General features: G+C 47.1%; 1 long non-coding RNA gene and 1 pseudogene across 1 annotated transcript in view; both read right to left on the bottom strand.

Moving 5' to 3' along the window:
• LOC144818438 (uncharacterized) overlaps positions 1-22,216 on the bottom strand; it is a 170,902-nt gene that overhangs the window by 20,628 nt on the left and 128,058 nt on the right. The window lies entirely within an intron of this gene.
• On the bottom strand, positions 5,476-5,587 carry LOC144777279 (5S ribosomal RNA; annotated as a pseudogene).

Here is a 22,216-nt window from a genome sequence, read left to right on the forward strand (position 1 = left end):
ATTATTTACCTTTCAACCAACAGTACAGTTGCACTTGGATGAAAGTTACAGTCCCCTGGATACATTTTTAGTGAACTTTAGATCCAGACACAAATGTAAGGGATTTGCAACATCATGTTTGCTGCTATACAAAGTTAATTAAGTAAACACTGCTGAGTGCTTGTTCAGTCGACCAATCAAATTTACAAGACCAAAAAGAAGAATGCCCTCATTTATTAACACTACATTCTTCTAGGTTACTACTGCTGCTAAAGGTGCTATTTACAAATGATTTGTTTATTGTGATTTAGTATAAAATGAAACTGTACAATTTAGTTCCACTTGCAATGCAATGTGTCCATCTCCATGTACATATAAACAAAATTCTCCAGCAGTGAGAAATTATCTTACCTAAAACTGTCAAACTTGATGGTTTGATGGAAATCAGTGCTTAATTTGTTGAAGATGCAACAAGAGCAGATGATGGACAGAATACTGAATTAATCAAACATTCAAACATTCAAACATTCAACTTCAGTCACAGATCTGGGTTAAATCCATAGTTTTTTTGCACGCCACTTCATTCCAGGTAAACCCAGCCATATGCAAATCCGATTTGACATCGCTCCCCATGGGAACACTCCAGCCTGAACTGCCAGGCAAAGTGGAAACAAACATCCTGGGACCGGTTTCGGGGTAACACCCCTCATCAGCCATGCTAGCTTGAATCTGGTGGCATAACGAGCACAGTACCCATGTTTGGGCATCCCCTTCCCACTTAGAGTGACAAAAGAAATATAAACAGACGATGGACGGAATGCTGAATTAATCAAGTATTCACCCCCAAACACAGATCTAGGTTAAATTAATCGGTTATTTGCATGCCACGACATACCAGTTTAGACTCAGCCATATTCAAATCAGTCTAGATCCTGCTCCCTATGCGAACAATCTAGCCCGAACTGCCTGGTGATGTCCTCCCTGGACCAGAAACAAGTATCCTGGGACCGGTTTCGGGGTAACACCCCTCATCAGCAAGGCTAGCTTGAATCTGATGGTGTAGCGAGCATGGGACCCACTCCTGGGCATACCCTGCACACGTAGGGGGACAAATGCAAAAAGAACAGATGATGGATGGAATGCTGAATTAATCAAACATTCGGTATGGACTGTTTCCATGAGGAACAGGGTCAAGACTGATTTGCATATGGCTGGGTCTGAACTGGGGTGGTGAATAAGCTAAAGAACGATGCTGGATTCAACCCAGATCTGTGAATGGGGGGGTGTGTATGAAAAGATTCAGCGCTCCATCCATCATCTCCTGATGTTTGCTTTGTTCTCCCAAAGTTGGCAGGGTAAGCTCAGACATGGGTCCTTTGCTCACTTTGCCACTCGATTTAAGCTAGCCTGGCTGATGAGAGGTGTTACCCCAAAACCCGTCCCAGGATGCTTGTTTTCGTTCTAGGGAAGACCTGGCTTGACAGTTTGGCCTGGAGTGTTCCCATGAGGAACAGGGTCAAGAAAAATTTGCAAATGGCTGGGTCAGTACTGAGGTGGTGAAGTGAACGATGATGGTTTCAAAACAGATCTGCAACTGGGGGTGAGTGTCTCAAACATGTCAGTGTTCCAGCCATCATCTCCTTGTCTATGCTTAGTTCCCATGGGCGTCCGCAGAAATGTTTCCGGGGGGGGGGGCAAAATTTTTACTTCATCACCATCCTCTGACATGGTTGAACACATGTATTAAATACATTAAAAAAAATCTAATAGGACAAAGAGCTTAAATAAACAAAGAAACCCATAAGGGGAAGAGAAAAATCCTGTGAGGTGCCACAGCAGACGACCTGGCAACTACAATAAAACAGAGGGAAAAACAAAACATGGCCAGAAAAAAACAAAAACATTCTAAATCAGGTTGATGTGGTTCTAGAGCATGGGTACTCACAAACTTTCTCTCAGGGGCCAAATTTACAGTGTGGTTTGTGGCCGAAGGTCGCACCAGTGGGGGCGGGGTCAGTGAGGGAAGGAGGTGGGGCTAGCAACAAAAAAAACTATGACCATGAGGTTGAACACATACCCGGCAGCGGCCGTCTTCATCCACTGAGCCACCAGACCCGGCATACACACATCTATCTTTCTCTTTCTCTCTCTCTCTCTCTCTCTCTCTCTCTCTCTTTCTCTCTCTCTCTCTCTCTCTCTCTCTCTCTCTCTCTTTCTCTCTCTCTCTCTGTCTGTCTCCCTCCTTCTCTCACTGTCTCCCTCCCTCTCTCTATCTGTCTCCCTCCCTCTCTCTATCTCTGTCCATCTCTCCCTCTCCATCTCTCTGTCTCCCTCTGTCTCACTCACTCTGTCTATCTCTCTCTCCCTCTCTGTCTCCCTCCATCTCTCTCCCTGTCTCCCTCCCTCTCTACCTCTCCCTCTGTCTCTCTCCCTCTGTCCGCCTCCCTCTGTCCGCCTCCTCTGTTGCCCTCTTCCCTCTGTCTGTCTCCCTCTATCTGTCTCCCTCTGTCTGTCGCCCTCTGTCTGTCTCCTTCTGTCTGTCTCCCTCCCTCTGTCTCTCTCTCTTTGTCTCCCTCCCTCTGTCTCCCTCACTCTTTGTCTCCCTCTCTCCCTTTGTCTCCCTCCCTCTGTCTCCCTCCCTCTGTCTGCCTCCCTCTGTCTGTCTCCCTCTGTCTGTCTACCTGTCTGTCGCCCTCCCTCTGTCTCCCTCCCTCTGCCTCCCTCCCTCTGTCTCCCTCCCTCTTGTCTCCCTCTCTCTCTCTGTCTCCCTCCCTTTCTCTCCCTCCCCCTGTCTGTCTCCCTCTGTTGCCCTCCCTCTGTCTTCCTCCCTCTGTCTGTCTCCCTCTATCTGTCTCCCTCTGTCTGTCTCCCTCTGTCTGTCTCCCTCTGTCTGTCCCCCTCTCTCTGTCCCCCTCCCTCTGTCTCCCTCCCTCTGTCTCCCTCTCTCTGTCTCCCTCTCTATGTCTCCCTCTGTCTCCCTCTCTCTGTCTCCCTCTCTCTCTGTCACCCTCTCTCTCTGTCACCCTCTCCCTCTGTCTCCCTCCCTCTGTCTCCCTCTCTCTGTCTCCCTCTCTCTGTCTCCCTCTCACTCTGTCTCCCTCTGTCTCCCTCTCTCGCTCTCTCTGTCTCCCACCCTCTGTCACCCTCTGTCTCCCTCCCTCTCTCTCTCTCGCTCCCTCTGTCTCGCTCTCTGCCAGTCTTAGTCTCTGCCTCTATTTGTCTGCCCCTTTTCCCTCCCTCTGTCTCCCTCTCCGTCTGTCTCTGCCTGTCTTCCCCTGTCCCTGTCTCTGCCTCCATCTGTCTCTCGGTCTCTATCTCTTTCTGTCTCTGTCCTTCTCCCCCTCTCTCTCTGTCTCCCTCCCTCTCTGTCTCCCTCTCTCTCTCCCTCTGTTTCATTCACTCTGTTCGTCTCTCTCTCTCTCTCTCCCTCTCTCTGTCTCCCTCTCTCTGTCTCCCTCTCTCTGTCTCCCTCCCTCTGTCACCCTCCCTCTGTCACCCTCCCTCTGTCACCCTCCCTCTGTCACCCTCCCTCTGTCACCCTCCCTCTGTCTGTCACCCTCTGTCTGTCACCCCCTGTCACTTCACCCCAGCTTCCCAGGCACACACACAGCCGCACCAGAGTACTTCACAGGTCTTTAAAAGACCATTTACTTGTTAATGAGGCTTTTTTGTGAATCACCCAGCCCCCATAGAGCAGAGTGTCTCGGCGTCCGCGCTGCTGTGGTGGTGTTTGCTGACACTCTTTAATTAAAAAAAAAAAAACACATGTAAGATGTCTGCAAGGCACGTTAAAGGCAGCTGGCCCATTGTCATTCTTTATGTGATGATCAGCAGCAGACAGAATGACAATGGGCCTATCCACAGTCTGCTCCGGGGTCGGGAAGGGGCTGCTGCAGCCTCTAGAGTTCATAGAGAAGTGCGAGAGGCCCCATGTGAGAGAACGTTTAAACTCCTGGGCCTTCTCGCAGGGTAACAGCACAGCCTGCTGTAATTGTGAAAATTAAGGGGACCAAAGGCGTCCGTAAAAGGAATGTTGATGGCCTCCCTGCTCAGAACACATGGGCGTCCGCTACAGCAACGTGCGCTGCCTGAATGTTAATACCACACTGTCACTGGGCCAGCACCAGACGGACCGGCGATCCAGGCAGACCCGGTTCTATGATTCTTGCTCAGGGAGGGCCACGAGCATCGATGGGTGGGCCACAAACATCGATGGGTGGGCCACAAACATCGATGGGTGGGCTACAAACATGAATGGGGAATGGACAGGGTACAAAATATTGCAAAGATCTGATATTTTAGGTATTTACATTGTCAACTTTTGACATTTTGAACACCATAAGTATCAAACAACGAGGGACCTACTTTATTTTCCCTGCTTTGCTTCTAGCTTTATGTTTCTGTTGCCACACATCTCTTTGCAGTTTTTCTTGTTTAAAAAAAAATTACTTTTACACTTTGCACTTTGCAAAGCATTGAAGTTTAAAAGTGTGGTGCAGCAAGCCCTCTGACAACTTTGCACAACCCGGCCTAATAAAATAATTCAGACTTTACAATTATTTATCCTCCCTTTCTATGTACATAGGCAATAAAACACAGTTAAAAACTGAGCTATGGTTTTGCCAAATGTGCAAAACCAATGCAACTCACCAGTTGTGCTAACCAATGCACACATAATTCATGTTCCCCACCATGCTCAAAACCCTATCTTAACTGGGCCTGGGTCTTTCTCCCATCTCTTTTCAGGCCATCAAAGTTTTTACTGAGATATTGCTTTTTTTCCCTTCCAGCCTCTGGCTGTCATCCCTGTAGAGGTGAAACTCTCAGCATTCACATCTCCCCCTTAATGGAAGAAGCAACAACGTGCTTGAAGTGCTAGTAGTGAGTTGTCTGCTTGTTTAGGTAGGAGCGACCCTTTCTGGTAGCCACAGTGCTGCTAACAAGTCAACGTCAGGGCAGACAGTGTCTTCTCAAAGGAGGCTCCGAGACTAAAAAAAAACACCCTGAAGGGAAAAACCTCTGATGGAAGAGATGACTCCAGAATCCAGGCAACAGGACACGAAAAGGAGGATAGTCAGCAAGGGGATGACAGACCTGCGAAGAAGAGGAGAATTGCAGAAGAAGGAACCCACAGGACCAAAATACCAAACTGGAGAAAAGTGTCACCAACAGAAGTGAATAGATATCAACAGGAGAAAAGAGCACCAACAGGAGTGAAGAGTGTTGCAACACAAGAAACATGAGAAATCCAGTCCCTTATATATACACAAGGACAGCAAGGAAGTGACGCAACAGGAAAAGGAGAACCACCATCTTGGTTTAGGAAGAAAAAGTAAGAAGGTTATAAAACCTCCATCTTGGAATGGTGAAGAAAAAACAGTACTCAAGGCACTCTGGGAACCAGACAGAGGAATTTTGGAAGGAAGGAACACGAAAAAATAGCCCCTAACCATGACTGCAGGCAACTCATATTAAGGTCACTCTAAGATTCAGATAAGTCTACAGCACCTGGTTTTCCCAGGCAGTCTCCCATCCAGGTACTAACCAGGCCCGACCCTGCTTAACTTCAGATGAGATCAGGTGCTTTTAGGGTTGTATGGCCACTGCCCACAGTGGCGGCGTACCCCAAGAGAAAAGAGAAGTGCTTCATGGCGCGTCTTTGCACCCAGAAAAGAAACTGCAGGGCGCCACACTGAGCTGCGGCATGCCCAGCGTACAGAAATAGGTGCCACGGACCGAGTTACAGCCCGCAGCTGTGAGGCGGGACGTGCGCAGGTCATGACCCAGTCCACGGCGTATCACCACATCTATTAGATTTTCAAAGTTTTTGAATGTCTGACCATATATCATACCAACTTTTCATTCTGTCTTCCTCCCTCTGTCTTTCTCTCATTCTACCAACCCCTCCTTTATCATACTCTATCCCATTATCCATCTCTTTCATTATCCATCCCTCTTTTCCTCTCTCTCTTCCTGTTGTTACCCTGATTTTCCCATTTCAATTGCCCCTGCACTATTTCCCTCCCTCTCTCTTAGTCTATAATTTACCCCTCTTTCTCACTTGTCTCCCATAAACACTCTATACTTCATTCTATTTCTATCTCCTATGTCCTTAGTCCCCACTCTCCAAATTCCTATTGCTTCTTTGAGATTTACAGCTGAATAGAAAAGAAGGAAACCCTGCCAGGGTCGATTTCAAGGTCCCACTAGGGGATCCTTACACTCAAACAATGGGTGACAAGAGGTTACATATCAGAGCTGACCCAGAATCACATAGGGTCCATACACCTTTTTTATGGAAAAATATGTATTTTATTTATCATTGATTAAGCTAGACTTGATATAGAAAATTCCACATAGGTGCTTAGAAAAACATGTAAAACGCCAATTGATTTTGGATCTAATATACAGTGTGTCATAAGAGATTTAAAGTAACATACATTTATTCAAGTCCCACACACTCCCACAGTCATCCACTGCAGATACTCTCACTCACAACCTCAATCAATACAATATTTAAACATTCATACATAGACAATTATAGAGATACATGGCAGCCTGCAGAAAAGATTTTCCAATAGTCGCTAGAGCTGAAGTTATAACATGGAGGCAATACAAGGTAAACAAGATGGTAAAACATGAGCTACATAGATGCCATCCATGTGGGTCACGCCAACGCGCGTTTCGATGCTGAGCCTAATTAGGCTGCCCCTTCATCAGGGCGAGGAGGGCCAGGGGGGGCAGGGACAGGTACACAATTTTTCACACTATGTGGGAAGGTTACATAGAAAGGTCAAGATTCGTGGAGTAACTGATTCTGCTTCAAGGAAATAACTATGCAGATTTGTGGTACATCCTCCGGTTGTTTTTTTTCCCTGGGGGGCGCTTCCAATTTCCAGAGGGCCCGTGAGATTGGTGGTCGTAGGCTGAGAGGGTATAGGAGCCAGGAATTCCACGGGCAGAGAAATTCCCTTATTATACAAAGGTTCCGTTCTGAGTAGATGCTCTTTGTAGACTTCTGTGGGTCGTTCTAATTCAAAAGGCCGCCCCAGGATTTTAAGGTCCAGATCAGAGGTCTCAAGGGTTCAAATTAGGTCTTCGCATGCTTTGTAGGTCGAGTCGGTCACCCGTCAGAGAAGGACAGAGGGGGGGACCCTTAAAATAGTGGGGCAATTGGACTCTCAGGGCAGTCGATTCTGTTCTGGCAGGGGATACGGGTAGATTCAAAGAGCGGTCCTGGTTCGGGAGCGGTAGCGCGGACCGCAGAGCGGCGTCCTCTTCTTTGAGATTTTCGTCAGTTCTTTTTCCGGTATTGAAAATTCTCCTGTTCTTCAGTTATGTCTTCTCATGCCAACTACCTGCTTTATCAAACCTTGTCATTTGCAAAAGACCCTTCTCTGTAGACATTAAATAGATTCCTGTCCCTGTGAGTGCTTTCCGTTCTGCCTGCTTCTAAAGGTTAGGAAAGTGGAAAGACCTTGTTCAACCTTTATTAGGCATTCGATCAAAAGAAAGTTTATTGTTGAGTGAAATGGAAAATCCACCTATTTCTGGAGGAGTTGTTGGATACCGTTGAGACTCCACATGTGGCATTTCTTTTACCGAACTATCCTTTTCCTGAAGTGATAGTGCCATATTTCTTTGATTCTACTCCTGATTTGGCACTTCCTCAAGGTATCACCAACCTCTAAATCATGCTGTAGGCTGCTGAAAGTTAGAACTAAGAAGTGTGTGTGAGGCCTTGATTCATCCTTTCCTTATTAATACTGACCAGGAAACTTCTAATAATCCTCTTCTGCATCCATCCTTTGCGTTGTCATTCACTATTCTTTTTACTCCCCTTGCCATCGCCCTTCTCCACTTTCGTTTCCTACCCTATCTTTACCAATCTCTTGCTCTAACCTTCTCTCCACTTAGTCTGTTCTCACTTCATCTTTTACTTGGCTGTTTCCCTCTTTCATTTCCCCCTCTCTCCTTGTACTTATCTATAATTATGTCCCTCCCCTCTCGCCTCTTTTCCTATCTTCTCTCGTCAATCATTTCTCCCTCTTTCCTCTCCCCCATTTCCGTTTGTCTCTACTCCCCACTCCGTCTCTTATTTTTCCTTTTGGCTCTGTCTCTCTCTTTATCTCTCCTCTGCTCTTAAGTCTCCCTTGGTCTCAACATGGAGGGTTAATAAGATTTTTCACTACAACATGGTCAAAATCGAATTTTCATTTTTTCTCTCCATTTTTAGTCATATTGTTCTTTCAATGTAGTTATTTCAGTCTTCAGTGTTTTTTCTGGATTTTTTTTCACTCTCAGCTGTGTACAGCACACTCCACATTGCTCAAACGGATTAAGTGCAACCTGTGTTGTCACGTTATTCCAATATCTTCATAACACTGAGACTTTCCAATACCTCCAAAAAGGAGCCAGAGATGAGTTACCAGAGATGAGCTGCACAAGTTGCCTCTCCTTCTAATGGTCAAACGTAGCTGCTGCTTTGACTGGAGTAGAGTTTTCTTTTAAAGTGGTAGACATTTCCAACATAGGTTTCATAGAGGGGGGGGGATAGTTATGGTTCAAGCAGTTATGTCTGTAATGTATATCATCTTATTATGCGAACAATAGAAATACTGGCCCAGTTACTATACATTGTTATGTTAACTATGTCATTATCAGCGTCCTGCTTTGCATGTACTATATTCACCTCAAAAACTATCAAATAGATGGTGTGGTAGTTTCCTTTACTCCCACATAAGTATTTGTTGACATGAGAGTCGGTCTTGCGATCCTGGTATTTGAATTGTGACTTTCAAATAAAATTGATCTCCTTTCCCCTGGAAGGATTGGTTCCTTTTAAATCCGACTATTAGTAGTAAAGCGCATTCCGTGATCTAACTCAAAGTGATGGGGCTCAAAGGGATTTGGAGCACCCTGCTGACACGTCACAGCTGAATTACCTCATGCATCATGGTCGATGTGGTTCAGTGTTACTCGCTTCACACACAGTTCTCACAGTTTGTTGGCCAGTGCCAGTACCAGTATTCTTTTCAAGTGTATCTCCAGACACGTGTTTCTAGATTCCTCTTTCATTTTCCCCACTGATGAAAGAGGAATCTAGAAACACGTGTCTGGGGATACACTTGAAAAGAATACTAGTACTGGCACTGGCCAACAAACTGTGAGAACTGTGTGAAGCGAGTAACACTGAACCACATCGACCATGATGCATGAGGTAATTCAGCTGTGACGTGTCAGCAGGGTGCTCCAAATCCCTTTGACTGTCAAAGTGATGGGGCTCACTGCAGAATGCAAAGCGGGCAGTGCTTAATATGAAAATAAATAAGAAGTGCTTGGGATACACATTGTTCCTGCCAGCACTGCCAATGACAACCCCTATCTATCACACTGTCACCAATGTGACAATTCCGAATATTCCAGGCCCCGGCTCAAATCTGTAAGAATGGCTTGGGTTGCAGGTATAAGTCTTTCTAATGTAGGTAGAATTAATAAACAATTATTGTGCTCATATCTGAATTAGGCAGACAGCGCTACCCTGCAGCAGCCTTCCATAAGTTGCGGTGTTAACAATTGAGTGCAGTGTCGAGCACAGGACACAATCGGCTCAAATTAAATACTAAAAGAGGGCCCACTGAATTTAAACATATTTCACAGATATTCATTAGACTAGCCCCGCTCACCAAACGCCCCACCCGCGCCCCATACCTTTTTATCCGATCATGTGGCCTGCTGTGAGGGACTAAAGATCACGTCCCCTGCCTAAGACTTGTTAATTGTGCTGCTGGAAAGCATCAGCAGCTCCCCAAGGACTCAATCTCTTCTCCTGAGGCCTGGGATGGAGGAGATGCTCCCTGCTGTGTCTCCTCTTCCGGGCCATTATCATTCTGCCCATGACAATGGAACGGCTGACTCGGTGACCTGCTGAGAGTCACACTCGGGCTGTAGCAGCCTTTCAGGTGTTGCCCCAGCAGGAAAGTCGGCCCAGGTATGTGGGCCTGCTTTTCCACTTCTGAATCGCCTTGGGAATCGGGCCTAGATCCAGGGGGGGGGCAAGCGCCCCCTCTTGCCCCCCCCTGCGGACGCCCATGTTAGTTCCCCCTAAGTTGTCAGGCTATACGCAGACGTGGGTCCCTTGCTCACTTTGCCGGTGGATTCAAGCCAGCCCGACTGATGAGTGGTGTTACCCCGAAACCGGTCCCAAGATGCTTGTTTCTGTTCCAGGGAAGACCTGGCTTGGCAGTTCAGTCTGGACTGTTTCCATGAGGAACAGGGTAAAGACTGATTTGCATATGGCTGGGTCAGAACTGGGGTGGTGAAGTGAACTAAAGAACGATAATGTATTCCACCTAGATTTCTGACTGGGGGCGAGAGTCTGAAAGGTTTCAGCGCTCCATCCATCATCCCCTTGTGTTTGCTTAATAAGTTGAAGAATCAGTATTGATGCCTAAAGTGTTGCTCAGAATCCTGTGCCCGGCACCAGCCCTCACAGTTCCAAGGCTGCATAATCTGGAGTAAACCTCATGCCTCTTTAACAGACTTTCGGACAGTCCTTGCACCTTTATCGCTCACTTGTAGGTTCCTGCTTTCTCCTTTTTTTGATGTTTTTTCATCTTTTTCTTTTTCATTCTTTCTCCATTGTAATGAAAAAAAATGAAATGAAAAATTCCACTTATATAGCGCATAACCACCCGGAGGCCTCGCAGCGCTGTGTGTCCAATAGCACTGCTAGGAAGTTATTTTTCCAGAATCACACAGTTATGTTTAACACATGGAAGCCAGGATCATAACTTAGGTGTCCTGGTGTCACAGCTAACACTTTATCCACCAGACCACATCCTCTGCATGAAGTGGGAAGCTGAAAATCACAGGCCTGTTACATTGCGTCCGATTGCACCAGCCAGAGACTCGACCCCCTCCCTCCCACACAACTGCAGCTCAGCTCCTGCCAGCGGGCTGAGTTACTTACTGTTGATAACTTCCCTCATAAATCAACTTTCTGAGAGGTAAACAGAACATGAGAGCTATGAGGCAGATGAACCTCTCCAGCCCAGCAGATGTTCTGCACAAGTGTTTATTTTTGCATATACTGAGTGAAAGGCATATTAATGTACACGATCACAATAGTCCGAATTTTCATATGATGTTTTTATCCTTTTTTGCATGGTTATCAGATAGGCATAGAGAATACTTATCCAGCCCTGTCACGGTTGAGGAAGTGACTGATATCATTAAGGCCCTCCCTAACGGCAAAGCACCAGGACTGGATGGCTTCACTGGTGAGTTTTACAAGGCGTTTGCAGATCTGCTGGCCCCACGCCTGGTAGAAATGTAAGGTGATGCGCATGAAAAGCAAATCCTCCCGGCGTCTCTTCGTGAAGCGATGCTGATAGCACTGCTGAAGCCGGGAAAAGATCCAGAAGCCTGCGACTCATATAGGCCATTGTCACTTATTAACGTAAACACCAAGATTATTGCGAGTTTGCTGGCCACGCGACTTAAGCCATTGATGCCGTCATTAGTCAGACCATATCAGTCAGGTTTTATACCTGAGAGGTCCACAATGCACAATACAAGACCTCTCTTTGCGCTATCCCATTACTTATCACCTGAGACCAAAACCGCGGCGATCCTGTTAGACGCCGCGAAGGCCTTCGACACGATTGAATGGGAGTATTTGCATGCAGTATTAAGACGCATGGGTTTTCCGATAATGTTTATACAATGGATATCAATGCTGTACACGGACCTCTCAGCCCGAATAAAGGTAAATGGCTATGTCTCGGATCCAATAGTGATAGGCAGAGGGACCAGACAGGGATGCCCCCTGTCCCCACTGCTGTTCGCGTTGGTGGTAGAACCACTAGCATGCAAGATTAGACAACATCATCATTATTCGGCACTCCAGTTCCCAACACGACCCCTGCACATATCCCTATATGCGGACGATATGGTGCTATATGTAAAAGACCCCGCCCAAAACCTCAACCCCTTAATGCGGGAATACATTACATTTGGCCAGCACTCTGGTCTGCAAATTAACTGGGCCAAGTCTCAAATACTGGCGTTATCAGACAGCACTACTCCATTCACATTAGAATACCCGCTGGAATGGCGGGAAGAACCCACGAGATATTTAGGCATCTGGTATCACCGAGACCCTGAACTGGTCATCCGTACAAATTATGGGAGGGTCATTTCGGAGCTGGAAGGGAAAATTAACAGATGGAACAAGTTGCCACTTTCATTAGCGGATAGAACTGCCATAGTAAAAATGGTGCTTCTGCCCTAATTCCTCTATTTATTCAACAACATTCCCATTAAACCGCCTGCAGAAGTGTTCCGGAATATAAACAAATTGGCCCTGAACCTCATTTGGGCGGGCAAGCAAGCTACGTTGGAATTACAAACATTAACGTTGCCTTATGCACAGGGAGGCTTCAGGGTACCGGATCTCTATGTTTATTATCTATGCGCGCAGGCGCAATTTGCACACTTCTGGTATCATGAAATACCGTTCATGTCGCATATTGCGGTTGAGACAGGAGATGCCTACCCCATTCCCTTATCGGCCATACTACAACACAAACGTCAGCCATTGCATACCCGGGACATAAATACTATAGACGCCACCAACACAGCCTGGTACCTGATGGGCAAAAAGGCGGGCAAGCTCCCATTATATGCTCCTGCCATGCCATTGGCACATCACCCGGAGCTCTCGGTCACCCAAGAGGTAGTGGGCATGGAATTGCTGCAACGAGCAGGAATAGATAAAATGGGTGATCTCTATGAAGAGGGGCGGTTTAAGACGGTGGAATCGTTGAGTTATATCAGTAACCCGACACTATTGTTCAATTTCACATACTACCGGTTACAGAGGGCGATGAAAGAACTCTACACAATGTACCCCGAGGAACCTCAACAACTGCTCTCACTGCAGTTTCTATTAATGGCACTGTCACCTTTCGGTCACAAGAAGGGAAGGAGCCAAGACTAGAGGGCGACTGTTTATCTAGTTTATTGCGGGTTACAGACTGTAGAACAACAAAACAAAGTCTTTCAGTCAGACACGGGGTCGGTGGTAGGTTTGTGATCCTCGGGGCACTTCCTGGGTCGGGGTCCGGGACGCTCCAGCACATGGAAGAAAAGAAAACAATGTGGCTTTTAGTGGGTTGTTCCGTTTACTAGAAACTCTTGGAATAGGGAGGGTGTGAGGGATAAAGCAAAAACCACCACCACATTCAGGGAGCTATACACGGCTTTGCTAAACGAGGTGCCCCGGTGCTTGCACGGTCCCTTATCCGGTCCCTCCCTTCTTAAAGTTTAACAAAGAACCCAAACGAGCACGCACCTGGGAGAGCCACGCGTCCTCCTTTGCGTGGCTGGGCGAAACGCGGTGTCGTTGGCCTCCTGGCTTTACAGCTGCCTCCGTCCGCTCCTCTTCTGTGATCGGTCCGGCACCTTCTCTGCTCCTGGTGTCGTCCACTTCCAAGGAATCCGTCCCTGCGGTGCTTTCCGTCCTCCCGGTCGCGTGGTTCTCCTGGCGTCTCACTTCCTCCTCCCACGACGGAGACACAGCGTCTTCCGGGTCTCTCCTCATATGGTGAGAGGCCACTCCTGATAGGCCCGAAAAGTCAGGTGGTCCAGATGCGAAGCCTCCGTCACGTACACAAAGGCTATCCTTAAAGGGCCCGTAGTAATCCGCCTGTTGAGGAGACGGACAATCAGTTAGCCCTGTCGGGGCTGAGCATGGGACCCCCTGACAAATCCCTCCCCTAGACTTTTCCCGTTCGGGGGAAAGTGGATAACGGGACAAGTAGTCAGCATTCGTTTGAGCCGTACCCTGACGGTGACAGACTACAAAGTCGTACGGCTGTAAGGACAGAAACCAACGGAGTATACGCTCATTGCGTCCTTTGTTCCGCTGGAGCCACTGCAAAGGGGCATGGTCAGAGTACAGCGTAAAACGCCGACCATCCAGATAATAATGCAGCCTCTCTATGCTCCATTTCACCGCAAGGCACTCTTTTTCTATGGTAGGATAGACAGTCTCTCTGGGGAAAAGTTTCCTGCTTAAGTACAGAATAGGACGTTCCCTCCCCTCTTGATCCAATTGAGACAGAACAGCCCCCAGTCCCACCCCGGAAGCATCCGTTTGCAAATAGAAAGGTTTGCCAAAGTCAGGTGTAATCAGGACTGGAGATGAGGAGAGAACATCTTTCAATGCCTGAAAGGCAGACTGTGCTTGGGCAGAGGGTTGCTTGAACTGAACAGAAGAGGCTGTTTTCTTTAACATATCCGTCAAAGGGGCTGAGAGCGTGGCAAAGTGCGGTATAAACCGTCGGTAGTAACCAACCAAACCAAGAAAGGCCCGGAGATCTCGCCTATGTTTAGGAAACTCCTGTTGTTGTATAGCCTTCACTTTTTCTTGTTGCGGAAACAACTGACCGTTACCCAGCATGTAGCCCAGGTACTTCACTTGAGAGAAGGCAAAACGTGATTTCTTTGCATTTATGTGTAGTCCTGCCTTTTCCAAAGCCGTAAGGATTTGATTTAAGTGAAGTAGATGGGTCTGCCAATCTGGACTATGGATGACAATGTCGTCTATGTAGGCTGCCGCAAAGTGTCTATAAGGGGCCAACACAGTGTCCATAAGACGTTGGAAGGTAGCAGGGGCCCCATGAAGTCCAAAGGGCAAGACAGTGAAATGAAAGAGACCATCAGGGGTGGTGAACGCTGTCTTTTCCTGATCTTTGGGGGAAAGAGGCACCTGCCAATATCCTTTGGTGAGGTCAATGGTTGTTATGTATTGAGCCTCCCCAAGGCGTTCTATCAGCTCATCTACCCTGGGTAAAGGATACCCGTCTTGTTTTGACACTTTGTTCACTGCTCTGAAGTCAATGCAAAACCTCTTACTCCCGTCAGGCTTTGGCACCAATACCACTGGGGAAGACCAATTGCTTTTAGAGGGGACTATAATCCCTGCTTCTAACATTTTATGTACCTCCTCTTTTATCACTGATCTTCGCGCTTCGGGGACCCTATATGGTTTCTGTTTTACAACTACCCCCGGAGCTGTCGGGATATGGTGTTCAGCCAAGGTAGTTCGACCTGGCTGGTCCGAGAATATAGCCTGGTGGGTTAGCATCAGCGCCTTCAGTTCACACCTCTTAGGATCTGTAAGGTCGTCATTTACAACAGCATGCTCGATGGTATGAGCAGGCGGTGTTGCTAGTGACACTGAGACATGAGGCCTCGGAGGGGTACCCAACCACTTCTTCAATATATTAATGTGGTAAATCTGGGTTCGGGAGGGAGATAGTTTCAGCGCATATGTGGTCCTACCTATTTTCCTGACGACCTGGAAAGGTCCTTGCCACTCCTTCCGAAGCTTGTGAGTAGAAGTTGGAAGAAGGACCAGAGCCCAATCACCTATGTCCAACTCTCTCCACTTCTTGCCTTTATCATAAAAGGTCTTTTGTCTGTCTTGAGCTTTCTCTAGGGTTTCATAGGACAGGGTCCTTAGCTTGTGTAACCGGGATTTCAGCTGCTGGGAATAGTCCAACAATTCTTCAGCATCTTTTGAGCTTGTCTTTTCCCAACTATCCCTGGTTATTTCTAACAAGGTACGGGGTTTCCTGCCAAACAGTAACTCAAAGGGGGAAGTCCCTAAACTGGTTTGGAACTGGCTTCTTAACACATACAGTGCCAACGGTAGAAGTTGATCCCACTGTTTACCATCTCCTGTCAAAAGTTTCTTTAGAGTGGTTTTGATCAACCCGTTGTAACGTTCAACCAGACCATCGGTTTGTGGATGGTACACAGAGGTACGCAGATGTTTCACATTGAGGAGCTTACACACTTGTTTCATGAGGCGAGACACGAACGGTGTCCCTTGGTCGGTTATAAGATCTTTAGGGAATCCCATCCGTGCAAACAACTCAACCAGTTTTTGGGAAATGGCGCTAGTGGTAGCTGCTCGTAATGGGAACGCCTCTGGATAACGTGTCGCATAGTCAACTATTACCAGAACGTATTGGTAACCCCTATGTGATTTCGGTAAAGGGCCTATGATGTCTACCCCTATCCTTTCAAAAGGTTTCCCTATGATTGGTAGTGGAACAAGGGGAACCTTAGGTGGAATGTAAGGATTCCTCTTCTGACAAATCTGGCATTCCTGGCAGTACTTCTTCACTTGTGCATACACCCCGGGCCAATAGAAATGCTCAATGATGGAATTAGTGGTCTTTTCGGCACCAGAATGACCGGCCAACAGATGTGCATGAGCATAAAACATTACTTGCTCACGGAACAGGGTAGGAACTAGTAGCTGTGGAGTGTCCTGATTCTGCCCTACTCTGTACAGAAGACCGTTTTGTTCAATGAAACAGGGATAAGTAGGGGGATTCTGATTCTTATTATCCTGTGCTTTTTGCCAGGCAGAGGACAATGAGGCATCATTTAGCTGTGCAGCTCTAAAGTTGGTATCGGTGGACCAAGGTTCTTCCGCTAACAGGCCCTCTCTGACCCCGCCTCTACCTTGTTTCTCTAACACTTCTGTCATCAGGGTAGAAAACCACTTATTGTCTGTACCTATAATGAGTGGTTCTGGTAGATTAGGAAGGACTCCTACTTCACACTGTACATGGGTTCCTTTTTCTGTTGTTATGGTGATCCTGGCTAGGGAGTAAGTACGTATGTCCCCGTGTACACATTTTATCCGTACACTACGGTCTAAGAGTAAAGAGGAACTATTCAGGGCGTTTTTCTGGATCACCGAATGGCGACAACCAGAGTCCAACAGGGCACGGGTTCTCTTACCGTCTACCAAGACACTTACATAAAAGGCTGGACCAGTCTCTTGTGCATACAAGAGGGCACGCGGAGCATACCCCACCTCCATGGGCTCTTCCTCCTTCTCTTTCTTTTTACGGCAGTACTTGGCAATATGTCCCCACTCGCCGCATTCATAACACTGAGGACTTGTAAAGACTGGTGGCTCGGGCTTCAAAGGTTTTGGTTTTATAGGAGGAGGCTCGTTTTGAGGTTTGTAGGGTTTTTTCTCAGTTTTCGTAAAGTTTTTGTTCACAACAGGTTTTTCAGAATCTCGGAAGACAGGCCTGGTTTGGGCTCTTGCATAGGAATTAGCCATTTCAATGGCGTGTTCTAACGACAACCCTGCGTGCTGTCGGAGCCACCTTTGGGTGCCATAGGGTAAGGCTTCAAGAAATTGTTCCAAATAAATTTTATTCATAACATTCTCGATATTCCCCTCTTGTGGTTTTAACCACCTATCTGCTGCATCTTTCAGCTTATAGAAGAGAGTTTTAGGAGCATCGGTTGGGGATCCCCTCTCCTGTCGAAATTGTAAACGATGAGTCTCATCATCGACTCCCAGTCTATCAAGGATTATTTGTTTCACGTGTCCATAGGTCGCCGTACCGTCCTTATTGGCCAACTGATAGGCTGCCTGGGCTTCTCCGGTAAGGAGAGGAGCTAGATAAAAGGGCCATCTCTCACCCGGCCAGGAACTAGCGCGGGCTGCCCTTTCGAAATTGAGGAAGAAGGAAACAGGGTCGTCTCCGGGAACATATTTTTGGAGCGGCACGACTGCCCCGGGTGGGTGTGCGGCTCGACTTTGACCCAAAACAGCCAACAGCTGCGTTTGTCCCTCTGAGAGTTTAGTAAGGTGATCAGCCTGTGTCTGTATGGACGCAGTGAAAGTAGCTCTGTCACTGTCCGCTTGTTCGTTAGAACGGTTCATTGCCCACTCTAGCTTGGACTGGCCTTCGCTCAATTGATTTAGTAAGGTCTCCATCTTGTTTAAATCAGATGGAATGTCTCCTGGCTGGCTCGCCACTTGTCACCTTTCGGTCACAAGAAGGGAAGGAGCCAAGACTAGAGGGCGACTGTTTATCTAGTTTATTGCGGTTTACAGACTGTAGAACAACAAAACAAAGTCTTTCAGTCAGACACGGGGTCGGTGGTAGGTTTGTGATCCTCGGGGCACTTCCTGGGTCGGGGTCCGGGACGCTCCAGCACATGGAAGAAAAGAAAACAATGTGGCTTTTAGTGGGTTGTTCCGTTTACTAGAAACTCTTGGAATAGGGAGGGTGTGAGGGATAAAGCAAAAACCACCACCACATTCAGGGAGCTATACACGGCTTTGCTAAACGAGGTGCCCCGGTGCTTGCACGGTCCCTTATCCGGTCCCTCCCTTCTTAAAGTTTAACAAAGAACCCAAACGAGCACGCACCTGGGAGAGCCACGCGTCCTCCTTTGCGTGGCTGGGCGAAACGCGGTGTCGTTGGCCTCCTGGCTTTACAGCTGCCTCCGTCCGCTCCTCTTCTGTGATCGGTCCGGCACCTTCTCTGCTCCTGGTGTCGTCCACTTCCAAGGAATCCGTCCCTGCGGTGCTTTCCGTCCTCCCGGTCGCGTGGTTCTCCTGGCGTCTCACTTCCTCCTCCCACGACGGAGACACAGCGTCTTCCGGGTCTCTCCTCATATGGTGAGAGGCCACTCCTGATAGGCCCGAAAAGTCAGGTGGTCCAGATGCGAAGCCTCCGTCACGTACACAAAGGCTATCCTTAAAGGGCCCGTAGTAATCCGCCTGTTGAGGAGACGGACAATCAGTTAGCCCTGTCGGGGCTGAGCATGGGACCCCCTGACAGGCACCTACAGCGACACACATAGTATCTAGACTATATGCTAGGTTACAAGAGGATATTGCGGGTAACACTGACAAAGTGAGACATAAATGGAACGATGTAATGCTTGAACCGCTATCCACGGAAGAATGGTCCACGACATGTATGAAATGAAATGAAATGAAATGAAATGAAATGAAATGAAAAATTGCATTTGTATAGCGCATAACTGCCCTAGGGCCTCGCAGCGCTTAACTGCCCTAGGGCCTCGTATGCTAACTGATATGCTCACCCCGAATGGAAATTTAAGAATAATTCACTATAAGTACCTGCATCAAATGTACTACACACCACACTGGTTAAATAGATATGGTTTGATTGCAGACTCTAGATGCAAAAGGTGTAAAATGGAAGGGGCTGATTTCATTCATTTAGCTTGGCATTGCCCCAAAATTGCTGACTATTGGAGAAATGTGACGGAAGCACTAAGTGTAATGTTAGATACTGATGAAGCAAAGCTTCGCATATTTTGCGACTTGCTGTATTCATGAACCTCGTTTGTGTGTAACAAGGTAATAAATTGTATGTTTTACTAACGTTCATATTAAGTTTAAGCAAGGATTATGAAGCTTGCCTATGTGTATTTCTAATGCATTTAATCCGTGTCCTTAAAACATGGCCGCCGCTTGTATTTAGTTACTGCGCATGCGTCAGCCACACTCACGTGTCCTGACGTGTCTGCAGAGTTGGAGGGAAAATAATGCGCATGCGTAATACATAGCTTGTACTGCTCGTGCAGTTCGCTCTTGTTCATGTGTATGTGTAGCTAACATTTAGACTGCATAAGTATATTTTATGATGATAAGTTGAAAGTACAAACCAAATGATGTGTTTTCATAATGTTATTTCTATGTATTAATTTGTTTTCGCTTGCTTTTCATGTACCGCGGGGAATGGGGGTCTGTCTGTACCGAAAGCCATCTTGGAGGTCCCTTCTGCGCATATGCGACTTTCCGGGGACCTGACAACCTTGGCTGATGGAACTTAGCCAGCTGGCAGTGATGGGCAAGATGCTCCTGAGAACTGACCTGCGAACTCGGCTGAACGGAGTCATGTGTTCCTGCTCCGATACATTGTACAATTGTCATTGTATTTCTCTGCAGTTTCTCATGGGAACCCCAATCTCGCTAGGCGGTACCCAGATATGTAAATGAAGCATCCAAATAGTGTGTTATGATTGGTGTGTTACCCAAATCCTACCTTAGGACCAATCGAAATTGGGGATTCTGACACTTTGCAACATTTGGGGGGTGGTACCCTGTCCCAAAACAGTATATCTACCCTGGGCTCACCTAGGGAATTTGTCCGACTTGTCTGGTTTAGCTGACCTGTCACTGACCCATCGTACTCAATAGGTGACTGAAGATACAGAGCGCTGCGGAGCACTCTGTCCGAAATTGACCATAGACTAAGGTTTTACTGAACCTTAAAGTGCTGGCGAAGCATTTTGCTGGGAGTTCGCTGACCCAATCGGGGTCTTGATCGATAGCCGCAGAGAGGGTGGAGCGCAGGCGTTGCTTCCAAACTGCGGGTGCGGTCCTGTCCTGAGCGGTCCTGTCCTGAGCGGTCCTGTCCTGAGGGTTTGCTGTCCTGTCCTGAGGTCCTATCCTGATTCCTAATCTGAGGGTATCCTGTCCTGTCCTGGGTGTCCATTCTGCACCTGCTGTCCTTTGAGGGGTATCCTTCCTTGAGGGTTTCCTGTCCTTAACTGACCAGTGGCCAGGGTTTGGTTTCCACACCAGTCTAGGTAAATACTGCTCTAAGTTCTTTTAAACTTGCACCTTTCTATATTTCTGTCTTTTGCTTTAATAAAGACACACCTTGCATATGTTGATTTTTCCATGCTTTTTCCGCAAACTGTTGAAACGTAAAGTCATTTGCATATTTTCTGATACGTTCCCATGTTACCCTACCTTTTAGAAATCATATTTTGCATTGCAGTTTGTCATTTTCTGATATGGTCTAGAACGGCCTTACTTAAATTTTCTAAAGAGTTTTTGCCTTGAATGCATAGTTTTCTTGTTGCATCTCATATTTGCATTTAATGATTACCCTGACTTTATTTCTCTATAGTTATGTACTTTTCATTACCTTGGTTATTGATTGCCTTATTCTTGTAAGTTTGATGCTTGATGAAAACGAACTTTAGATAAACATTTTAAAACTTCCAGTTGTCCGTGGTCATTTTACAACAGTATTGAATGTCATTTGAATTTGCATTTGCTGCCTTTCCTTTTACAGCTAGGCCCCTGATCCGTTGAAGTCATAGGTACCCGTGTCGGTGGATGGTAAGTCGGGTACTCTGAGTAATAACGGTAGGGAACACACACAATTGGTAGCAGCCCGTGAAGTCGCCCTGTCAATGAGTAGTGTGAATTGAAAGTATATGGGCCCTGAAGCCGGAAATGGCGGAATCATTGGCTGGGTGACCTCGCGCGCTCTATCAGTTTTCTGGTAGATCAGAGGATGGTTAGGGACTAGCTAAAGGTTAGGTAGGACTAGTTAGACTAGTTAAGTCGGTAGCTGCTAGTACATTATTGCTGCTATAAGAGCGGCTGTTCCGAGGGACCCGATCACTCTCTTGTGAATACGCTGCTGAAAATTCATGAATTGTTGTATCATTATTATTCTTGTTCTTATATTGTTATATGTACTAATCCGTGCGTTTGTAAACCGAATTGTTTCTTGTTGTCCGAACTCCCCGGGGAATTGAAAGGGCAAGTGGTGAATAGAATCCATTGTCCTGAGGTCACAGGCTTAAGGAAATTTAGGTGCAGGTTAGGATAACCGGGAAGCACTAACTAGGGTTTTCTGAATACATGTGTGAATAAATGTCAGTAACGAGGTTCATTGGCAAAATTCCCATAGTGGCGTAACCTAGTAAGGGTCACATCGGAAGAGTAGCAGGTTCCTCTGAGCTAGGGTGAAAGCAGAGGTGTCCGCTGGGAAACCTTAGACTCGGATATATCCCGGAGAAGTGGATGAGTTTAGGGGAATAACAGGTTCACCAATGCTAGAGTGAAGGGTAGGCGGAAGAGATCTGCCCGCAGCGCGTGAAAAGTAAATGGAAGTAGTTTACTTGCAGTAAAAGAAATCTTTCTGTCTAGACACTTGAGCACTGTGGCGAATGTGTATTTGTTGTAAAATAACCTAGCACTGAGCACTTTAAAAGGAAAGAAAGTTTCCGTTACCTTGTGAAGGGAGGGAGTCAGTCGCGAAGCGTCTCTGACGTCACTCCGTGCCGCGCTGGGATTGGTAGAAACAGCGGGCGGGTAGCGGGGCTGGAATTGTAAAGGAGGGGTGAAGCGCCGAGGAGTGAGAACTGTCTCACGAAGGGGCCGCGCACCCATTGGCCGAAATTATTTGAACGCGCGCACCGCATTGGTTGCACGGAATTACAAGACGCGTTCTGATTGGAGGTGACTTTGTAAACAGAGTTAAGCGTAGAAATCGTATGTGGCACTCATATTGTCCAGAGACTAGACCCGATCCGAGAAACCAAGGGTTTGAAAGGGATCAGTGGA

This window comes from Lissotriton helveticus, chromosome 1_1 (assembly GCF_964261635.1).
Source record: "Lissotriton helveticus chromosome 1_1, aLisHel1.1, whole genome shotgun sequence".
Lineage (NCBI taxonomy): Eukaryota > Metazoa > Chordata > Amphibia > Caudata > Salamandridae > Lissotriton > Lissotriton helveticus.